At 44.8% G+C, this 23,133-nt stretch overlaps 1 pseudogene; it reads right to left on the bottom strand.

Moving 5' to 3' along the window:
* The window catches only part of LOC135527408 (histone-lysine N-methyltransferase PRDM16-like), a 472,536-nt pseudogene that overhangs the window by 5,481 nt on the left and 443,922 nt on the right, over window positions 1–23,133 (bottom strand).

Genomic DNA, 23,133 nt, shown 5'->3' with positions numbered 1-23,133 from the left:
TGCCACAGTTCATTACTGCAGGCATGTCTGTGCCTCAGGGCCACAAGGGCACAGCATGGAGGCATCGTTGTGTTCTCTGTCGCATGAACTGCACCACTTGTTCAGTTTGCCTCTGCTTTACATCAGAAAGAGACTGCTATGGGACATGGCACAGGCAGCAAAATATTATGACGAGGACTTCCAAGGGGTGTACTGTTTTTTTTTTAAACATGTATTTTCTAATATTTTCTTTACATTTTTGTTGTGTGTGTGTTAGAATTGCTTTTTGATATGTTGTGTATAGCTATTTGGACTGCTGTATTTAGTTATAGGTCATTTCACCAATTCGGCCACTTGGGTACATTTGGGCAACTTGTGTGGGACACCTGGTTGACTTCATGCTAAATGTCATGTAGCTCACCCATTCCTGAAGTTATCAGTCTCAAACTTTGCACACCTACAGTTGCCCTCTTGTCTTATCCATCAAAATTATATCCAGCATCCTATCTGACTGTGTGGCCATTCTAGTACATGTGAAAGATGACACTACAACAATAAAAAAACGTATGCTCTTTCTTTCTCTTTTCTTCCACCAGATCTACTGTATTATATTCTCCTACATTCAATTAACATTTCCACAAACTAATTAACGTTTCCATTCAAATGATACCAAGAATATGCATATCCTTGCCTCTGGGGCTGAGCTACAGGCAGTTAGATTTGGGTATGTCTTCGGGCGGAAATTGAGAACAAAGGGATGCAGCCATAACAGGTATTGCAGCTCGCATGCTGTTGTTAGCCATCTCTTTGATAAGAACTTACGTGAGTGAAACATTGTTGCATTTCAACTTTAGATCACTGGTTACTTTGTGTACTTAACACAATGTTAAGTAATAGTTGTACATTTCAATTGGAAATTGCTTAGCCTAATGGTTGTGTTTTTGTATTATGATTGTGACCTAATACTAAGCTTATCCTTTCCATCGGCCCTATGCAGTGGTGTAGAGGAGCCTGGAGAAGTGGGTCCTGTGTGAAGGAAAGGCCCCCTGTGTGAAAAATCCTATGTTTTCCTATAGATTTTTCAGATGTACACTCTCAAAGTGACACCAAATAATCATCCTTAAACCATTTTTGAGGTCTGGGAAAAATCTAAAATCTATATTTTTGGAGGGTGTAGTTGCCCTTTAATTCAATTGAGCAAAACAAATGCACTCCCCATTGATACAAATCGGCATTATATCATTCTGTCAGGTAGGCCAACATTATGTTCAACATTTAATTGGGAAGGTTTTTTGGGAAAGCCTTCATGCAAACAGTGGATGATGACTGAAATGGCCATTGAAAATAGCCTACGAACCAAGATGATGGACCAACCTTATTCAATAGGTTTGCATACCCACTGTGGCCTGAGCGTTTATTGGTAGAAGGTGAAACATCTTTCCTACCTACCAGCTACCGATGTCATTCTTCCGTGAGCTGCTCCATGCTACAACCGTTTGAGAGCTGCACTCTTGCTGCTATTTGTACGTGTGAATATATTTCATGTGCGTCATTTCTTTGATACGCAACACTAGGGAGGAAGAAGTGAGTATAGGCAATGCCAACTGAAAAAAAGGTGGGTAAACCTGCACTACATCACTGGCCCTTTTGTGTTTCACAGAAAGTGCGCACTTTGACCTATTTGAGTGTGATGGTAATAAAATGTGCTGTCCATTCAGCATCAATACCCTGTCACACACTGAAGGCTCAGTAGGCTAAACACTGGGGAAACAGCTATATAACATTTTAGTAGGCAAGTCCGTTAATAAGAATGTGTTAACAATGATGGTCTAGGAACAGTGGGTTAACTGCCTTGCTCAAGGGCAGAACAACAGATTGTTTTTACCATGTCAGTTCAGGGATTTTATCTAGCAACCTTTCAGTTGCTGGCCCAATGCTCTAACCACTAGGCTACCTGACCCATCTCCCCTTACTAATAAGGGTAGGTAGTGTAGTGTGCAACTTTCTAACAATTTCCCCCACTCCTCCTTACCAGTGAGTCAAGGAAATTCAAACAAAGTTTGAAGATATTTTTCAACTAAAGTAAAGGACAGTTGTAGATATGTGGTAGTCGTGGAGTAGGGGCCCGAGGGCACACGGTGTGTTGTGAAATCTCTGAATGTATTGTAATATTTTTTTAAATTGTATACTCAGGTAGATTAGCTGCTGCCTTGGCAGGAACTAATGGGGATCCATAATAAACCCCAGGAAGATTAGCTGCTGCCTTGACAGGAACTAATGGGGATCCATAATAAACCCCAGGAAGAGTAGCTGCTGCCTTGGCAGGAACTAATGGAGATCCATAATAAACCCCAGGAAGAGTAGCTGCTGCCTTGACAGGAACTAACTAACCATAATAAATACAAATATAGTAATGTTACGGGTAAAGTAGGAATCCCAGGTTTCAATAGACAATAAGATACACTCTTTTCTTAAAACATGAATATGTATTTCTAAAAAAAATGTATTTGTCACATGCTCCGAATACAACAGGTGTAGGTAGACCTTACGGTGAAATGCTGAATACAACAGGTGGAGGTAGACCTTACGGTGAAATGCTGAATACAACAGGTGTAGGTAGACCTTACGGTGAAATGCTGAATACAACAGGTGGAGGTAGACCTTAAGGTGAAATGCTGAATACAACAGGTGGAGGTAGACCTTACGCTGAAATGCTTACTTACAAGCCCTTAACCAACAATGCAGGTCTAAGAAAGACAAAAGAAGGAAAAAAATGAATAAAAGTAACATAATTAAAGAGCAGCAGTAAAATAACAATAGCGAGGCTATATACAGGGGGTACCGGTACAGAGTCAATGTGGAGGCTATATACAGGGGTACCGGTACAGAGTCAATGTGGAGGATATATACAGGGGGTACCGGTACAGAGTCAATGTGTGGGGGCACTGATTAGTCAAGGTAATTGAAGATATATGTACATGTAGGTGGAGTTATTGGGGGAAGGGGGAAATACAAATAGTCTGGGTGGCCATTTGGTTAGATGTTCAGGAGTCTTATGGCTTGGAGGTAGAAGCTGTTTAGAAGCCTCTTGGACCTAGACTTGGCGCTCAGGTACCGCTTGCAGTGCGGTAGCAGAGAGAACAGTCTATGACTAGGTTGGCTGGAGTATTTGACAATTTTTAGGGCATTCCTCTGACACTGCCTGGTATCGAGGTCCTGGATGGCAGGCCCTGGTGATGTATTGGGCCCGCTTGCAGTGCGGTAGCAGAGAGAACAGTCTATGACTAGGTTGGCTGGAGTATTTGACAATTTTTAGGGCATTCCTCTGACACTGCCTGGTATCGAGGTCCTGGATGGCAGGCCCTGGTGATGTATTGGGCCCGCTTGCAGTGCGGTAGCAGAGAGAACAGTCTATGACTAGGTTGGCTGGAGTATTTGACAATTTTTAGGGCATTCCTCTGACACTGCCTGGTATCGAGGTCCTGGATGGCAGGCCCTGGTGATGTATTGGGCCGTACACACTACCCTCTGTAGAGCCTTGCGGTCAGAGGCCGAGCAGTTGCCGTACCAGGCGGTGATGCAACCAGTCAGGATGCTCTTGATGGTGCAGCTCTAGAACCTTTAGATTTTTTTGAAATGAATGAATGGAAGCTGATGTTTTTTTGTTTTTTACTGCGCTGGTCTTGGCTGTCCGAGACCGAGTCAAGACCAAGTAAAATCTTCCTGACACCAAGAGAAGACCAAGTAAAATCTTCCTGACACCAAGACAAGACCAAGACACTCTGTGATCTTGAGACAAGTACAACACTGACCGACACTGATAGGGACAGAAACACAGGTACAACACTGACCGACACTGATAGGGACAGAAACACAGGTACAATACTGACCGACACTGATAGGGACAGAAAGACAGGTACAACACTGACCGACACTGATAGGGACAGAAAGACAGGTACAACACTGACCGACACTGATAGGGACAGAAAGACAGGTACAACACTGACCGACACTGATGGGACAGAAAGGCAGGTACAACACTGACAGACACTGATAGGGACAGAAACACAGGTACAACACTGACCGACACTGATAGGGACAGAAAGACAGGTACAACACTGACCGACACTGATAGGGACAGAGAGACAGGTACAACACTGACCGACACTGATAGGGACAGAAAGAAAGGTACAACACTGACCGACACTGATAGGGACAGAAAGACAGAAAGACAGGTACAACACTGACCGACACTGATAGGGACAGAAAGACAGGTACAACACTGACTGACACTGAGACGAACAGGAAGACGGGTACAACACTGACCGACACTGATAGGGACAGAAAGACAGAAAGTCAGGTACAACACTGACCGACACCGATAGGGAAAGAAAGACAGGTACAACACTGACCGACACTGATAGGGACAGAAAGACAGGTACAACACTGACCGACACTGATAGGGACAGAAAGACAGGTACAATACTGACCGACACTGATAGGGAAAGAAAGACAGGTACAACACTGACAGACACTGATAGGGACAGAAAGACAGGTACAACACTGACCGACACTGATAGGGACAGAAAGACAGGTACAACACTGACCGACACTGATGGGACAGAAAGACAGGTACGACACTGACCGACACTGATAGGGACAGAAAGACAGAAAGACAGGTACAACACTGACCGACACTGATAGGGACAGAAAGACCGGTACAACACTGACCGACGCTGATAGGGACAGAAAGACAGGTACAACACTGACCGACGCTGATAGGGACAGAAAGACAGAAAGACAGGTACAATACTGACCGACACTGATAGGGACAGAAAGACAGGTACAACACTGACTGACACTGAGACGAACAGAAAGACGGGTACAACACTGACCGACACTGATAGGGACAGAAAGACAGAAAGACAGGTACAACACTGACCGACACTGATAGGGACAGAAAGACAAAGACAGGTACAACATTGACCGACACTGATAGGGAAAGAAAGACAGGTACAACACTGACCGACACTGATAGGGACAGAAAGACAGAAAGACAGAAAGACAGAAAGACGGGTACAACACTGACCGGTACAACACTGACCGACACTGATAGGGACAGAAAGACAGAAAGACAGGTACAACACTGACCGACACTGATAGGGACAGAAAGACAAAGGCAGGTACAACACTGACCAACACTGATCGTGAAAGAAAGACAGGTACAACACTGACCGACACTGATAGGGACAGAAAGACAGGTACAACACTGACCAACACTGATAGGGACAGAAAGACAGAAAGACAGGTACAATACTGACCGATACTGATAGGGACAGAAAGACAGGTACAACACTGACCGACACTGATAGGGACAGAAAGACAGGTACAACACTGACCGACACTGATAGGGACAGAAAGACAGGTACAACACTGATATGGACAGAAAGACAGGTACAACACTGATGGGACAGAAAGACAGGTACAACACTGATCAGGACAGAAAGACAGGTACAACACTGACCTACACTGATGGGACAGAAAGACAGGTACAACACTGACCGACACTGATAGGGACAGAAAGACCACTACAACACTGACCGACACTGATAGGGACAGAAAGACAGGTACAAGACTTACCGACACTGATGGGACAGAAAGACAGGTAAAACACTGACCGACACTGATAGGGACAGAAAGACAGAAAGACAGGTACAATGCTGACCGACACTGATAGGGACAGAAAGACAGAAAAACAGGTACAACACTGACCGACACTGATAGGGACAGAAAGACAGGTACAATGCTGACCGACACTGATAGGGACAGAAAGACAGGTACAACACTGACCAACACTGATAGGGAAAGAAAGACAGGTACAACACTGACCGACACTGATAGGGACAGAAAGACAGGTACAACACTGACCGACACTGATCGGGACAGAAAGACAGGTACAATGCTGACCGACACTGATAGGGACAGAAAGACAGGTACAAACACTGACCGACGCTGATAGGGACAGAAAGACAGGTACAACACTGACCAACACTGATAGGGACAGAAAGACAGGTACAACACTGATCGGGACAGAAAGACAGGTACAACACTGATGCGACAGAAAGACAGGTACAACACTGATGCGACAGAAAGACAGTTACAACACTGACCGGTACAACACTGACCGACACTGATAGGGACAGAAAGACAGGTACAACACTGACCAACACTGATAGGGACAGAAAGACAGGTACAACACTGATCGGGACAGAAAGACAGGTACAACACTGATGCGACAGAAAGACAGGTACAACACTGACCGACACTGATAGGGACAGAAAGACAGGTACAACACTGTCCGACACTGATAGGTACAGAAAGACCGCTACAACACTGATAAAGTGTAGGTAGACCTTACGGTGAAATGCTGAATACAACAGGTGGAGGTAGACCTTACTGTGAAATGCTGAATATATCAGGTGTAGGTAGACCTTACGGTGAAATGCTGAATACAACAGGTGGAGGTAGACCTTACGCTGAAATGCTTACTTACAAGCCCTTAACCAACAATGCAGGTCTAAGAAAGACAAAAGAAGGAAAAAAATGAATAAAAGTAACATAATTAAAGAGCAGCAGTAAAATAACAATAGCGAGGCTATATACAGGGGGTACCGGTACAGAGTCAATGTGGAGGCTATATACAGGGGGTACCGGTACAGAGTCAATGTGGAGGATATATACAGGGGGTACCGGTACAGAGTCAATGTGTGGGGGCACTGATTAGTCAAGGTAATTGAAGATATATATACATGTAGGTGGAGTTATTGGGGGAAGGGGGAAATACAAATAGTCTGGGTGGCCATTTGGTTAGATGTTCAGGAGTCTTATGGCTTGGAGGTAGAAGCTGTTTAGAAGCCTCTTGGACCTAGACTTGGCGCTCAGGTACCGCTTGCAGTGCGGTAGCAGAGAGAACAGTCTATGACTAGGTTGGCTGGAGTATTTGACAATTTTTAGGGCATTCCTCTGACACTGCCTGGTATCGAGGTCCTGGATGGCAGGCCCTGGTGATGTATTGGGCCGTACACACTACCCTCTGTAGAGCCTTGCGGTCAGAGGCCGAGCAGTTGCCGTACCAGGCGGTGATGCAACCAGTCAGGATGCTCTTGATGGTGCAGCTCTAGAACCTTTAGATTTTTTTGCCGGTAGAAGCGGTTTTATGAAATGAATGAATGGAAGCTGATCTTTTTTTGTTTTTTACTGCACTGGTCTTGGCTGTCCGAGACCGAGTCAAGACCAAGTAAAATCTTCCTGACACCAAGACAAGACCAAGACACTCTGTGATCTTGAGACAAGTACAACACTGACCGACACTGATAGGGACAGAAAGACAGGTACAATACTGACCGACACTGATAGGGACAGAAAGACAGGTACAACACTGATCGGGACAGAAAGACAGGTACAACACTGACCAACACTGATAGGGACAGAAAGACAGGTACAACACTGATGCGACAGAAAGACAGGTACAACACTGATGCGACAGAAAGACAGGTACAACACTGACCGACACTGATAGGGACAGAAAGACAGGTACAACACTGACCGACACTGATAGGGACAGAAAGACAGAAAGACAGGTACAATACTGACCGATACTGATAGGGACAGAAAGACAGGTACAACACTGACCGACACTGATAGGGACAGAAAGACAGGTACAACACTGACCGACACTGATAGGGACAGAAAGACAGGTACAACACTGACCGACACTGATAGGGACAGAAAGACCGCTACAACACTGATAAAGACAGAAAGACAGGTACAACACTGATAAAGACAGAAAGGCAGGTACAACACTGACCGACACTGATAGGGACAGAAAGACCGCTACAACACTGACCGACACTGATAGGGACAGAAAGACAGGTACAAGACTGACCGACACTGATGGGACAGAAAGACAGGTACAACACTGACCGACACTGATAGGGACAGAAAGACAGAAAGACAGGTACAATGCTGACCGACACTGATAGGGACAGAAAGACAGGTACAACACTGACCGACACTGATAGGGACAGAAAGACAGGTACAACACTGACCGACACTGATAGGGACAGAAAGACAGGTACAACACTGACCGACACTGATAAAGACAGAAAGACAGGTACAACACTGACCGACACTGATGGGACAGAAAGACAGGTACAATACTGACCGACACTAATAGGGACAGAAAGACAGGTACAACACTGACCGACACTGACAGGGACAGAAAGACAGGTACAACACTGACCGACACTGATAGGGACAGAAAGACAGGTACAACACTGACCGACACTGATAGGGACAGAAAGACAGGTACAACACTGACCGACACTGATTGGGACAGAAAGACAGGTACAACACTGACCGACACTGTTCGGGACAGAAAGACAAAGACAGGTACAACACTGACCGACACTGATAGGGACAGAAAGACAGGTACAACACTGACCGACACTGATAGGGACAGAAAGACAGAAAGACAGAAAGACGGGTACAACACTGACCGGTACAACACTGACCGACACTGATAGGGACAGAAAGACAGAAAGACAGGTACAACACTGACCGACACTGATAGGGACAGAAAGACAAAGGCAGGTACAACACTGACCAACACTGATCGTGAAAGAAAGACAGGTACAACACTGACCGACACTGATAGGGACAGAAAGACAGGTACAACACTGACCAACACTGATAGGGACAGAAAGACAGAAAGACAGGTACAATACTGACCGATACTGATAGGGACAGAAAGACAGGTACAACACTGACCGACACTGATAGGGACAGAAAGACAGGTACAACACTGACCGACACTGATAGGGACAGAAAGACAGGTACAACACTGATATGGACAGAAAGACAGGTACAACACTGATGGGACAGAAAGACAGGTACAACACTGATCAGGACAGAAAGACAGGTACAACACTGACCTACACTGATGGGACAGAAAGACAGGTACAACACTGACCGACACTGATAGGGACAGAAAGACCACTACAACACTGACCGACACTGATAGGGACAGAAAGACAGGTACAAGACTTACCGACACTGATGGGACAGAAAGACAGGTAAAACACTGACCGACACTGATAGGGACCGAAAGACAGAAAGACTGGTACAATGCTGACCGACACTGATAGGGACAGAAAGACAGAAAAACAGGTACAACACTGACCGACACTGATAGGGACAGAAAGACAGGTACAATGCTGACCGACACTGATAGGGACAGAAAGACAGGTACAACACTGACCAACACTGATAGGGAAAGAAAGACAGGTACAACACTGACCGACACTGATAGGGACAGAAAGACAGGTACAACACTGACCGACACTGATCGGGACAGAAAGACAGGTACAATGCTGACCGACACTGATAGGGACAGAAAGACAGGTACAAACACTGACCGACGCTGATAGGGACAGAAAGACAGGTACAACACTGACCAACACTGATAGGGACAGAAAGACAGGTACAACACTGATCGGGACAGAAAGACAGGTACAACACTGATGCGACAGAAAGACAGGTACAACACTGATGCGACAGAAAGACAGTTACAACACTGACCGGTACAACACTGACCGACACTGATAGGGACAGAAAGACAGGTACAACACTGACCAACACTGATAGGGACAGAAAGACAGGTACAACACTGATCGGGACAGAAAGACAGGTACAACACTGATGCGACAGAAAGACAGGTACAACACTGACCGACACTGATAGGGACAGAAAGACAGGTACAACACTGTCCGACACTGATAGGTACAGAAAGACCGCTACAACACTGATAAAGTGTAGGTAGACCTTACGGTGAAATGCTGAATACAACAGGTGGAGGTAGACCTTACTGTGAAATGCTGAATATATCAGGTGTAGGTAGACCTTACGGTGAAATGCTGAATACAACAGGTGGAGGTAGACCTTACGCTGAAATGCTTACTTACAAGCCCTTAACCAACAATGCAGGTCTAAGAAAGACAAAAGAAGGAAAAAAATGAATAAAAGTAACATAATTAAAGAGCAGCAGTAAAATAACAATAGCGAGGCTATATACAGGGGGTACCGGTACAGAGTCAATGTGGAGGCTATATACAGGGGGTACCGGTACAGAGTCAATGTGGAGGATATATACAGGGGGTACCGGTACAGAGTCAATGTGTGGGGGCACTGATTAGTCAAGGTAATTGAAGATATATATACATGTAGGTGGAGTTATTGGGGGAAGGGGGAAATACAAATAGTCTGGGTGGCCATTTGGTTAGATGTTCAGGAGTCTTATGGCTTGGAGGTAGAAGCTGTTTAGAAGCCTCTTGGACCTAGACTTGGCGCTCAGGTACCGCTTGCCGTGCGGTAGCAGAGAGAACAGTCTATGACTAGGTTGGCTGGAGTATTTGACAATTTTTAGGGCATTCCTCTGACACTGCCTGGTATCGAGGTCCTGGATGGCAGGCCCTGGTGATGTATTGGGCCGTACACACTACCCTCTGTAGAGCCTTGCGGTCAGAGGCCGAGCAGTTGCCGTACCAGGCGGTGATGCAACCAGTCAGGATGCTCTTGATGGTGCAGCTCTAGAACCTTTAGATTTTTTTGCCGGTAGAAGCGGTTTTATGAAATGAATGAATGGAAGCTGATCTTTTTTTGTTTTTTACTGCACTGGTCTTGGCTGTCCGAGACCGAGTCAAGACCAAGTAAAATCTTCCTGACACCAAGACAAGACCAAGACACTCTGTGATCTTGAGACAAGTACAACACTGACCGACACTGATAGGGACAGAAAGACAGGTACAATACTGACCGACACTGATAGGGACAGAAAGACAGGTACAACACTGATCGGGACAGAAAGACAGGTACAACACTGATGCGACAGAAAGACAGGTACAACACTGACCGACACTGATAGGGACAGAAAGACAGGTACAACACTGATGCGACAGAAAGACAGGTACAACACTGATGCGACAGAAAGACAGGTACAACACTGACCGACACTGATAGGGACAGAAAGACAGGTACAACACTGACCGACACTGATAGGGACAGAAAGACAGAAAGACAGGTACAATACTGACCGATACTGATAGGGACAGAAAGACAGGTACAACACTGACCGACACTGATAGGGACAGAAAGACAGGTACAACACTGACCGACACTGATAGGGACAGAAAGACAGGTACAACACTGACCGACACTGATAGGGACAGAAAGACCGCTACAACACTGATAAAGACAGAAAGACAGGTACAACACTGATAAAGACAGAAAGGCAGGTACAACACTGACCGACACTGATAGGGACAGAAAGACCGCTACAACACTGACCGACACTGATAGGGACAGAAAGACAGGTACAAGACTGACCGACACTGATGGGACAGAAAGACAGGTACAACACTGACCGACACTGATAGGGACAGAAAGACAGAAAGACAGGTACAATGCTGACCGACACTGATAGGGACAGAAAGACAGGTACAACACTGACCGACACTGATAGGGACAGAAAGACAGGTACAACACTGACCGACACTGATAGGGACAGAAAGACAGGTACAACACTGACCGACACTGATAGGGACAGAAAGACAGGTACAACACTGACCGACACTGATGGGACAGAAAGACAGGTACAATACTGACCGACACTAATAGGGACAGAAAGACAGGTACAACACTGACCGACACTGACAGGGACAGAAAGACAGGTACAACACTGACCGACACTGATAGGGACAGAAAGACAGGTACAACACTGACCGACACTGATAGGGACAGAAAGACAGGTACAACACTGACCGACACTGATTGGGACAGAAAGACAGGTACAACACTGACCGACACTGATCGGGACAGAAAGACAAAGACAGGTACAACACTGACCGACACTGATAGGGACAGAAAGACAGGTACAACACTGACCGACACTGATAGGGACGGAAAGACAGGTACAACACTGACCGACACTGATCGGGACAGAAAGACAGGTACAACACTGACCGACACTGATCGGGACAGAAAGACATGTACACCACTGACCGAAACTGATAGGGACAGAAAGACTGGTACAACACTGACCTACACTGATAGGGACAGAAAGACAGAAAGACAGGTACAATACTGACCGACACTGATGGGACAGAAAGACAGGTACAACACTGACCGACACTGATAGGGACAGAAAGACCGGTACAACACTGACCGACACTGATAGGGACAGAAAGACAGGTACAACACTGACCGACACTGATAGGGACAGAAATACAGGTACAACACTGACCGGTACAACACTGACCGACACTGATAGGGACAGAAAGACAGAAAGACAGGTACAACACTGACCGACACTGATAGGGACAGAAAGACAGGTACAACACTGACCGACACTGATCGGGACAGAAAGACAGGTACAACATTGACTGACACTGATAGGGACAGAAAGACAGGTACAACATTGACCGACACTGATCGGGACAGAATGACAGGTGGCGATGGAATGGGACTGTGAGAGTTCTACCTGCATCCCAACACTCTTTATCACCATCTAACTCTCATTGAACTCATTGTACTGTCATCGTAGGGAGGGCAGATCATGCAATATTAAACTGTGTTAGTTGGATTTGGAGGAGACAGGGGTGGCCGTTGTGATTGGGTGTATTTGTTTGTGAAGGTGTGGTGTGCTGTATGTGACTGCATGACTTTGTCTGTAGTTGTGTCTGTCCCTACAGTTTGTCTCTATTCTACTACTACCTGCTGGTCTGACGGTGGTAGTTGTGTCTGTAACTTGGTCAGAAGTCTGTAACAGGAAAAACATACCAGTAGTTGTGTCCATAACCATGCCTTTGGTCTATTAGACAGGACATTGTGTCTGTAAAAAAGCTTGTATTCTGCCAGACAAGACATACCTGCGGGTGTGTTCGTAGCTTATAGCCAATGGTGTGGCTTCCTCCTCTTCCTCCGATCCCTCCCCCTCTTCGTCTTTGTATGCCCCCGGTGTGACCATGGTGATCGGGGAGGGGGATTTGGGCACTTCGTCCTGAAATTTCTCCGCCAGGCTGCCTTCTTCCTCCTCTTCATTGTCTCCCTCCGCCTCCTCTAGCCCCCGGGAGCTGGACAGGCCGTGGCTCGACGGACGCTCCTCCACCTTCAGGCTGCCTTTGTCCTCCTCTTCATAATCTCCCTCCGCCTCCTCCTCCTCTAGCCCCCGGGAGCTGGACAGGCCGTGGCTCGACGGATGCTCCTCCTCCATAAGTTCTGACCTGCAACAACGAGAACCGTGAGGTCAGTGGCTGTACATTATATATTGTATTGATTTAGCTCTTTATTCATATTTTCCAAAAATGTGTTCCATTCATTCATACCCACAAAAATGTACAGTATTTTATCCTTGAAATGTCTTGGTTTATATGAAACCCTCATTGGGTGTAATCTGTGGAACAATATCATTGCATCCAAATAGTGTAAGGCCATTTTCTCTCCTTGTTTACTTTCCTTCATCTGCACTGATGTGAAAGAGCTAACTGGTCACCAAAAGCAGCCAATTTAGACTTACTGTTTACTGTTCCCACCCATTCTGTCTTGGCCAGATGAGCGGAGATGAGGGAGAGGAGACGGGGGGACGAGGGCCTTCCCCCAAGCCCACCTCGCCTCCATTAGGACTTTGATTGGGATTTATAGACCCACTGCCCTACCTGCCTCAGTGGGCCACTGGCCAGGCATCCCTGCTGTTTGTCTATCTGTCAATAGGCAATGAGTCATACTTTGCAGAGCCATAACTGAGCTGTCAGGAGCTCTGTTGACAGCGAGCAGAGACCCAGTCCAAGCAAACAAACATGCATGTTGACAATCGGCGAGAAACCGAGCCGAATGAATAACTGGCTATTTCCTAAGACGCATACTGGACAAGAGGGCCAAGCTCAAAGGGCTCCTTCAGGCCCCGATTCTAGAGGCTGTGTATGTGTGGGGAGGTGGGATGCTCTGCAAACAGGCCATCCGCACACCAGACATTGCAACCTGCTGCCCTTCACATTTTTAAGCCCCCTGGTCTCTGCAGGTTATCGCCTCATGATGTCATTTCCTCAGGGTGAGCCCTCCGAGAAGCCGCTGCCACCAAGCAGAGGGCAGATGGTGTACTTTCCTGGAGTAAGCGGGACAGAGGGCTGTTCTCCTCTTTCAATCTAGATTAAATATCCTACAATCAAATTGGCAGGGGCTGTGTGTAAAGGGGGGGGGGTATAGGGAGACAAGCACGGCTCTGAGGCAGAGCCCTCCATTTTGTCACTTAGTCTAAACACATCAGCAGTATGTTTGTGTTAGCGGCCTACAGTTTTTCCTCCTTTAAAAGTTGTCATACTGTGGCACAACCATCCTGCTGCAGCATTCTGTGGCACGTCATTTAATTCTCAGCCATTTTTTCTGTTACTGCAAGTCATTGCTAGTTTGACCAGCAGAGGGCATCTTTGAGAAGCATTTGATAGTCTTCCATATTGCAGACACACGGAAGACCGGAGTTCCATCCCCCAAAGGGGAGGAAGGAGTAGGCTGTCCTTGAAAAAATAAGAATTTGTTCTTTTTAACTGATTCCATATGTGTTAGTTATTCTACAATGTAGAAAATAGTAAAAATATAGAACAATCCTGGAATGAGTAGGTGAGGTGTGTCCAAATTTGTGACTGGTACTTGCTTAATTAATTTGATTAATATTATGGTGTTTCTATTCCAAGAAAAATGAAAAACCCTCTGGGTAAATTCAGAAAGATTCGCCCTCGGAGCGCACACTGAACGTTCGCGCAGAGGCAGTCAAGCACCCACGCTAACGTTAGTTTTTTCTGGTAGATAAATGCCTCAGCCAAAACAAAAAAATGGCTTCAAAGTAAAAAATAAATACATTTTTGTAATCAAATATTTGGTAATAGAGCACAAAAAGTTATGCATTTTATTCCCCAAAAAGATTTAGAGAACAAAAAATGTATTTGAAAACAAGCAGCACTGGGCGTTCTTCTGTCTAACATTACATAGCTAGTAGTTGGCTCCTACGATTCAGTGTCGGTTCATAACGTTCTACTATATAACATTGATAAACACATACATACATACATACATACATACATACATACATACATACATACATACATACATACATACATACATACATACATACATACATACATACATACATACATACATACATACCGTAGAATGATAAATCATGCAATTACAGTGCATTGCGAAAGTATTCGGCCCCCTTGAACTCTGCGACCTTTTGCCACATTTCAGGCTTCAAACATAAAGATATAAAACTGTATTATTTTGTGAAGAATCAACAACAAGTGGGATCATGAATCATGAAGTGGAACGATATTTATTGGATATTTCAAACTTTTTTAACAAATCAAAAACTGAAAAATTGGGCGTGCAAAATTATTCAGCCCCTTAAGTTAATACTTTGTAGCGCCACCTTTTGCTGCGATTACAGCTGTAAGTCGCTTGGGGTATGTCTCTATCAGTTTTGCACATCGAGAGACTGAAATTTTTTCCCATTCCTCCTTGCAAAACAGCTCGAGCTCAGTGAGGTTGGATGGAGAGCATTTGTGAACAGCAGTTTTCAGTTCTTTCCACAGATTCTCGATTGGATTCAGGTCTGGACTTTGACTTGGCCATTCTAACACCTGGATATGTTTATTTTTTAACCATTCCATTGTAGATTTTGCTTTATGTTTTGGATCATTGTCTTGTTGGAAGACAAATCTCCGTCCCAGTCTCAGGTCTTTTGCAGACTCCATCAGGTTTTCTTCCAGAATGGTCCTGTATTTGGCTCCATCCATCTTCCCATCAATTTTAACCATCTTCCCTGTCCCTGCTGAAGAAAAGCAGGCCCAAACCATGATGCTGCCACGACCATGTTTGACAGTGGGTATGGTGTGTTCAGGGTGATGAGCTGTGTTGCTTTTACGCCAAACATAACGTTTTGCATTGTTGCCAAAAAGTTCAATTTTGATTTCATCTGACCAGAGCACCTTCTTCCACATGTTTGGTGTGTCTCCCAGGTGGCTTGTGGCAAACTTTAAACAACACTTGTTATGGATATCTTTAAGAAATGGCTTTCTTCTTGCCACTCTTCCATAAAGGCCAGATTTGTGCAATATATGACTGATTGTTGTCCTATGGACAGAGTCTCCCACCTCAGCTGTAGATCTCGGCAGTTCATCCAGAGTGATCATCGGCCTCTTGGCTGCATCTCTGATCAGTCTTCTCCTTGTATGAGCTGAAAGTTTAGAGGGACGGCCAGGTCTTGGTAGATTTGCAGTGGTCTGATACTCCTTCCATTTCAATATTATCGCTTGCACAGTGCTCCTTGGGATGTTTAAAGCTTGGGAAATCTTTTTGTATCCAAATCCGGCTTTAAACTTCTTCACAACAGTATCTCGGACCTGCCTGGTGTGTTCCTTGTTCTTCATGATGCTCTCTGCGCTTTTAACGGACCTCTGAGACTATCACAGTGCAGGTGCATTTATACGGAGACTTGATTACACACAGGTGGATTGTATTTATCATCATTAGTCATTTAGGTCAACATTGGATCATTCAGTGATCCTCACTGAACTTCTGGAGAGAGTTTGCTGCACTGAAAGTAAAGGGGCTGAATAATTTTGCACGCCCAATTTTTCAGTTTTTGATTTGTTAAAAATGTTTGAAATATCCAATAAATGTCGTTCCACTTCATGATTGTGTCCCACTTGTTGTTGATTCTTCACAAAAAAATACAGTTTTATATCTTTATGTTTGAAGCCTGAAATGTGGCAAAAGGTCGCAAAGTTCAAGGGGGCCGAATACTTTCGCAAGGCACTGTATTATTCTCAAGCTACTCAAGCTAAACATTTAGATACGAACGCCTGTTCTCGCCATTTTCAGTTGAATTCATCTAACTTTCTTTCTTGGCAACTCATAAGCAGGTCATGTCGTATTTGCTTCATAGTCGATATTTAATCATATTTCATGACAGTGTAACGGTTAGCTTTTTTTACAGTGATGAAAGAACACAATATGTCTGTCAGGGAATGCTATTCTGATATGTCAGATGAAGAGTTAGAGCAGAAAGTCAGGGACATTAAGGCAAGATGCCCCATGCAGGCTTTAGAATGGTCAAAGGAAGTCAGAACAATGGTCCATCGTGTACAATGGAGAAGAGTTAGGGAGTCTTTGCAGCGTGTAGATGGTGCAGGTATCATTGCCAGAATGATCCAGCTTCGTTGCATTGCTCGGCAAAAATACTCTGTTCCTGCACCCCTGTCTCTTGTCCACATTGATACAAATCATAAATTAGGTATTTAAGATGTATAATGTCTCCATCAAATCTAAGTTATTTTATCTTTTTTAATCTTACTTATTCCTAGACACATTTTCAATGATGTATGAGATCGGAGTTGTTGTTCATCAACTGTTAATACATATATAATGAAGCAGGTTAATAGGTTAAACATTTCACCTTCAATTCCAATGTGTTCTTTTCAAGATACAACAGGCAAGTATATTATTTTGTGTACATATTGCATATGTCCCATCACAACCACAACACCATTCTGGTGTTAAGCTTTCTGTGCTCTATTGTCGCATCCTGAAAATGACATCTGCTGCTTTAGATTGAAAGGTCATATCTCAGTTATTATTTTCATATCTACAAAAAATAAGCTATTTTCTTTCATTTCAGATGTATGTTCACTGTCCGAGGAACAGGCCGTGGAAGCTTTATTGCTGGCAAAAGTGTCCATAACAAGAGGTAATTAAACTGTTCTGTGTTCTTTTTCTCTCTTCCTCTCTGCCTGTCTTGTACATGGAACCTGTCTCACATGCAGGTTGGAGGAAGATACCTTGACCTGTCGAATTCTATCCACCTCTTCTGTCTGGGATATGTGTTCCTACCTCATCTGCCGGCAGATATACAGCATTTCAGAGAGTGGAATAATCACCCTTTAAGTACAGAGGTGAATCTGACACCTCACCAGCTGTGGCATATCGGAATGCTGTGTACAGTTTTGTTTTTGCCTTAGCACTACACAGCTGACTCAAATGATCAAGTCATTATCAAGCTTCAAGTGGTATTTACACCTGCATTGCTAGCTGTTTGGGCTTTTAGGCTGGGTTTCTGTACAACACTTTAAGGTATCAGCTGATGTAAGAAGGGCTATATAAATAAATTTGATATTAATTTGTGATCTGGTAATGTAAAAGTCTAATAATGACATTACCTTCTATGGTTTGTCCTCATGTGTCTGTTTTTCAGCATAAAGTATTCTTTGGCCACTTAGTGTGGACACCAGGTGAGACCACACACACACAGTAACAGTCTCTCTCCATCCCTCCCCCCTTCTCCCTAAATCCTCTAGGTTATATCAGCTGTGTCGGTGAACCCCTCCCGCATCTGAATTGGCTGACACAGAGGGCACAGCATAATCATAGGTGAGAGGTCAGATCAACAGGAAGTATTATTAAAGAGATGCTTTACATTGAAATACAGACAGATGTTGTAGTCCCAGAGTTAATGATCCAAGGTCAGTTTTTCATTTCACCTCCTGATGATTATGATGACTGACCGTCAAAAAAAAGGCTTAATCATGCTCTCTCGATCTATCTCGTCTGCAGGTATGTTTTGATTTGAAAGGAAGCCAGTCCTGTCATCGCCACCTCACCCGCTCTTAAGATAGCCTTGGGCCCCCAGTTGGCCGGAAGGGTGGTCTTCTACACCTCTCCCCACCTCACCCGCTCTTAAGATAACCTTTGGGCCAACTGGGGGCCCAAGGCTGGTTAGGAGACACCACTAGAGACACTGTATTTGTGAGGAACTGAGAGAATATTAGGGTAGCTCTGTAATTCATTAATCATATGCTGTCTGCCTCTGTTCTTACTTCTCTCCCCACCTCGTCTATCTTCCTCATTTTATAATGCACACCATATGTGCATTGAAGTACAGATTGAACTTGTATTCATAATAGAATATTACAATTATAATATTTATAAACCTGGATAATGAACTTTCAATAAAGCGTTTCACATTCTCCACTGGTTGAAATGAAGTATCTCATTGAAATACTATCCTGTGTCCTCAGATTAATGCAGATGAAGAGTTCGATATGCATAGGTGTCTTATTCTGTATATATGAATTACAAATCAGCCTTTACTTAAATCATGTTTCTAGTCTATCACATAATTACAATGTGTAATCATTGATGGAGCAGGAGTGGTAAACACTGTTGAAGTGTATAAAAAAATCCAGAAAATCACATTGTAGGATTTTTAATGAATTTATTTGCGAATTATGGTGGCAAACGAGGTAAGATACGGGTGGTAAGGCAATAAATAGGCCATAGTGATGAAATCATTACAATGTAGCAATTAAACATTGGAGTGATAGATCTGCAGAAGATGAATGTGCAAGTAGAGATACTGGGGTGAAAAGGAGCAAAAAAAAATAACAGTATGGGGATGAGGTAGTTGGATGGGCTATTTACAGATGGGTTATGTACAGATGCAATTATCTGTAAGCTGCTCTGACAGCTGGTGCTTCAAGTTAGTGTGCGAGATATGAGTCTCCAGCTTCAGTGATTTTTGCAGTTTGTTCCAGTCATTGGGTCCCGCGGTGTAAGATCACAACTTTTAAAAGGAGGAACCACTGTTGGTCCATCAGTTTTATCTGGTAGATAAATGCCTCAGCCACCACCCCACAACTTTAGAGGAGGAACCCCTGTAGGTCCATCAGTTTTATCTGGTAGATAAATGCCTCAGCCACCACCCCACAACTTTAGAGGAGGAACCCCTGTAGGTCCATCAGTTTTATCTGGTAGATAAATGCCTCAGCCACCACCCCACAACTTTAGAGGAGGAACTACTGTAGGTCCATCATTTTTATCTGGTAGATAAATGCCTCAGCCACCACCCCACAACTTTAGAGGAGGAACTACTGTAGGTCCATCAGTTTTATCTGGTAGATAAATGCCTCAGCCACCACCCCACAACTTTAGAGGAGGAACCACTGTAGGTCCATCAGTTTTATCTGGTAGATAAATGCCTCAGCCACCACCCCACAACGTTAGAGGAGGAACCCCTGTAGTTCCATCAGTTTTATCTGGTAGATAAATGCCTCAGCCACCACCCCACAACTTTAGAGGAGGAACTACTGTAGGTCCATCAGTTTTATCTGGTAGATAAATGCCTCAGCCACCACCCCACAACTTTAGAGGAGGAACCACTGTAGGTCCATCAGTTTTATCTGGTAGATAAATGCCTCAGCCACCACCCCACAACTTTAGAGGAGGAACTACTGTAGGTCCATCAGTTTTATCTGGTAGATAAATGCCTCAGCCACCACCCCACAACTTTAGAGGAGGAACCACTGTAGGTCCATCAGTTTTATCTGGTAGATAAATGCCTCAGCCACCACCCCACAACTTTAGAGGAGGAACCACTGTAGGTCCATCAGTTTTATCTGGTAGATAAATGCCTCAGCCACCACCCCACAACTTTAGAGGAGGAATCACTGTAGGTCCATCAGTTTTATCTGGTAGATAAATGCCTCAGCCACCACCCCACAACTTTAGAGGAGGAACCACTGTAGGTCCATCAGTTTTATCTGGTAGATAAATGCCTCAGCCACCACCCCACAACGTTAGAGGAGGAACCCCTGTAGTTCCATCAGTTTTATCTGGTAGATAAATGCCTCAGCCACCACCCCACAACTTTAGAGGAGGAACTACTGTAGGTCCATCAGTTTTATCTGGTAGATAAATGCCTCAGCCACCACCCCACAACTTTAGAGGAGGAACCACTGTAGGTCCATCAGTTTTATCTGGTAGATAAATGCCTCAGCCACCACCCCACAACTTTAGAGGAGGAATCACTGTAGGTCCATCAGTTTTATCTGGTAGGTAAATGCCTCAGCCACCACCCCACAACTTTAGAGGAGGAATCACTGTAGGTCCATCAGTTTTATCTGGTAGATAAATGCCTCAGCCACCACCCCACAACTTTAGAGGAGGAACCCCTGTAGGTCCATCAGTTTTATCTGGTAGATAAATGCCTCAGCCACCACCCCACAACTTTAGAGGAGGAATCACTGTAGGTCCATCAGTTTTATCTGGTAGATAAATGCCTCAGCCACCACCCCACAACTTTAGAGGAGGAACCCCTGTAGGTCCATCAGTTTTATCTGGTAGATAAATGCCTCAGCCACCACCCCACAACTTTAGAGGAGGAACTACTGTAGGTCCATCAGTTTTATCTGGTAGATAAATGCCTCAGCCACCACCCCACAACATTAGAGGAGGAACCCCTGTAGTTCCATCAGTTTTATCTCGTAGATAAATGCCTCAGCCACCACCCCACAACTTTAGAGGAGGAACTACTGTAGGTCCATCAGTTTTATCTGGTAGATAAATGCCTCAGCCACCACCCCACAACTTTAGAGGAGGAACCACTGTAGGTCCATCAGTTTTATCTGGTAGATAAATGCCTCAGCCACCACCCCACAACTTTAGAGGAGGAATCACTGTAGGTCCATCAGTTTTATCTGGTAGGTAAATGCCTCAGCCACCACCCCACAACTTTAGAGGAGGAATCACTGTAGGTCCATCAGTTTTATCTGGTAGATAAATGCCTCAGCCACCACCCCACAACTTTAGAGGAGGAACCCCTGTAGGTCCATCAGTTTTATCTGGTAGATAAATGCCTCAGCCACCATCCCACAACTTTAGAGGAGGAACTACTGTAGGTCCATCAGTTTTATCTGGTAGATAAATGCCTCAGCCACCACCCCACAACTTTAGAGGAGGAACTACTGTAGGTCCATCAGTTTTATCTGGTAGATAAATGCCTCAGCCACCACCCCACAACTTTAGAGGAGGAACCACTGTAGGTCCATCAGTTTTATCTGGTAGATAAATACCTCAGCCACCACCCCACAACTTTAGAGGAGGAACCCCTGTAGGTCCATCAGTTTTATCTGGTAGATAAATACCTCAGCCACCACCCCACAACTTTAGAGGAGGAATCACTGTAGGTCCATCAGTTTTATCTGGTAGATAAATGCCTCAGCCACCACCCCACAACTTTAGAGGAGGAACCACTGTGGGTCCATCAGTTTTATCTGGTAGATAAATACCTCAGCCACCACCCCACAACTTTAGAGGAGGAATCACTGTAGGTCCATCAGTTTTATCTGGTAGATAAATACCTCAGCCACCACCCCACAACTTTAGAGGAGGAACCACTGTGGGGCCATCAGTTTTATCTGGTAGATAAATGCCTCAGCCACCACCCCACAACTTTAGAGGAGGAACCACTGTAGGTCCATCAGTTTTATCTGGTAGATAAATACCTCAGCCACCACCCCACAACTTTAGAGGAGGAACCACTGTGGGTCCATCAGTTTTATCTGGTAGATAAATGCCTCAGCCACCACCCCACAACTTTAGAGGAGGAACCCCTGTAGGTCCATCAGTTTTATCCGGTAGATAAATGCCTCAGCCACCACCCCACAACTTTAGAGGAGGAACTACTGTAGGTCCATCAGTTTTATCTGGTAGATAAATGCCTCAGCCACCACCCCACAACTTTAGAGGAGGAATCACTGTAGGTCCATCAGTTTTATCTGGTAGATAAATGCCTCAGCCACCACCCCACAACTTTAGAGGAGGAATCACTGTAGGTCCATCAGTTTTATCTGGTAGATAAATGCCTCAGCCACCACCCCACAACTTTAGAGGAGGAACCACTGTGGGTCCATCAGTTTTATCTGGTAGATAAATACCTCAGCCACCACCCCACAACTTTAGAGGAGGAATCACTGTAGGTCCATCAGTTTTATCTGGTAGATAAATACCTCAGCCACCACCCCACAACTTTAGAGGAGGAACCACTGTGGGGCCATCAGTTTTATCTGGTAGATAAATGCCTCAGCCACCACCCCACAACTTTAGAGGAGGAACCACTGTAGGTCCATCAGTTTTATCTGGTAGATAAATGCCTCAGCCACCACCCCACAACTTTAGAGGAGGAACCACTGTAGGTCCATCAGTTTTATCTGG

Source organism: Oncorhynchus masou, chromosome 33, assembly GCF_036934945.1.
Source record: "Oncorhynchus masou masou isolate Uvic2021 chromosome 33, UVic_Omas_1.1, whole genome shotgun sequence".
In the NCBI taxonomy this organism is placed as follows: Eukaryota; Metazoa; Chordata; class Actinopteri; order Salmoniformes; family Salmonidae; genus Oncorhynchus; species Oncorhynchus masou.
The sequence above is the reverse complement of the archived record's forward strand: the minus strand, read 5'-3'. Positions and strand labels throughout refer to the sequence as shown.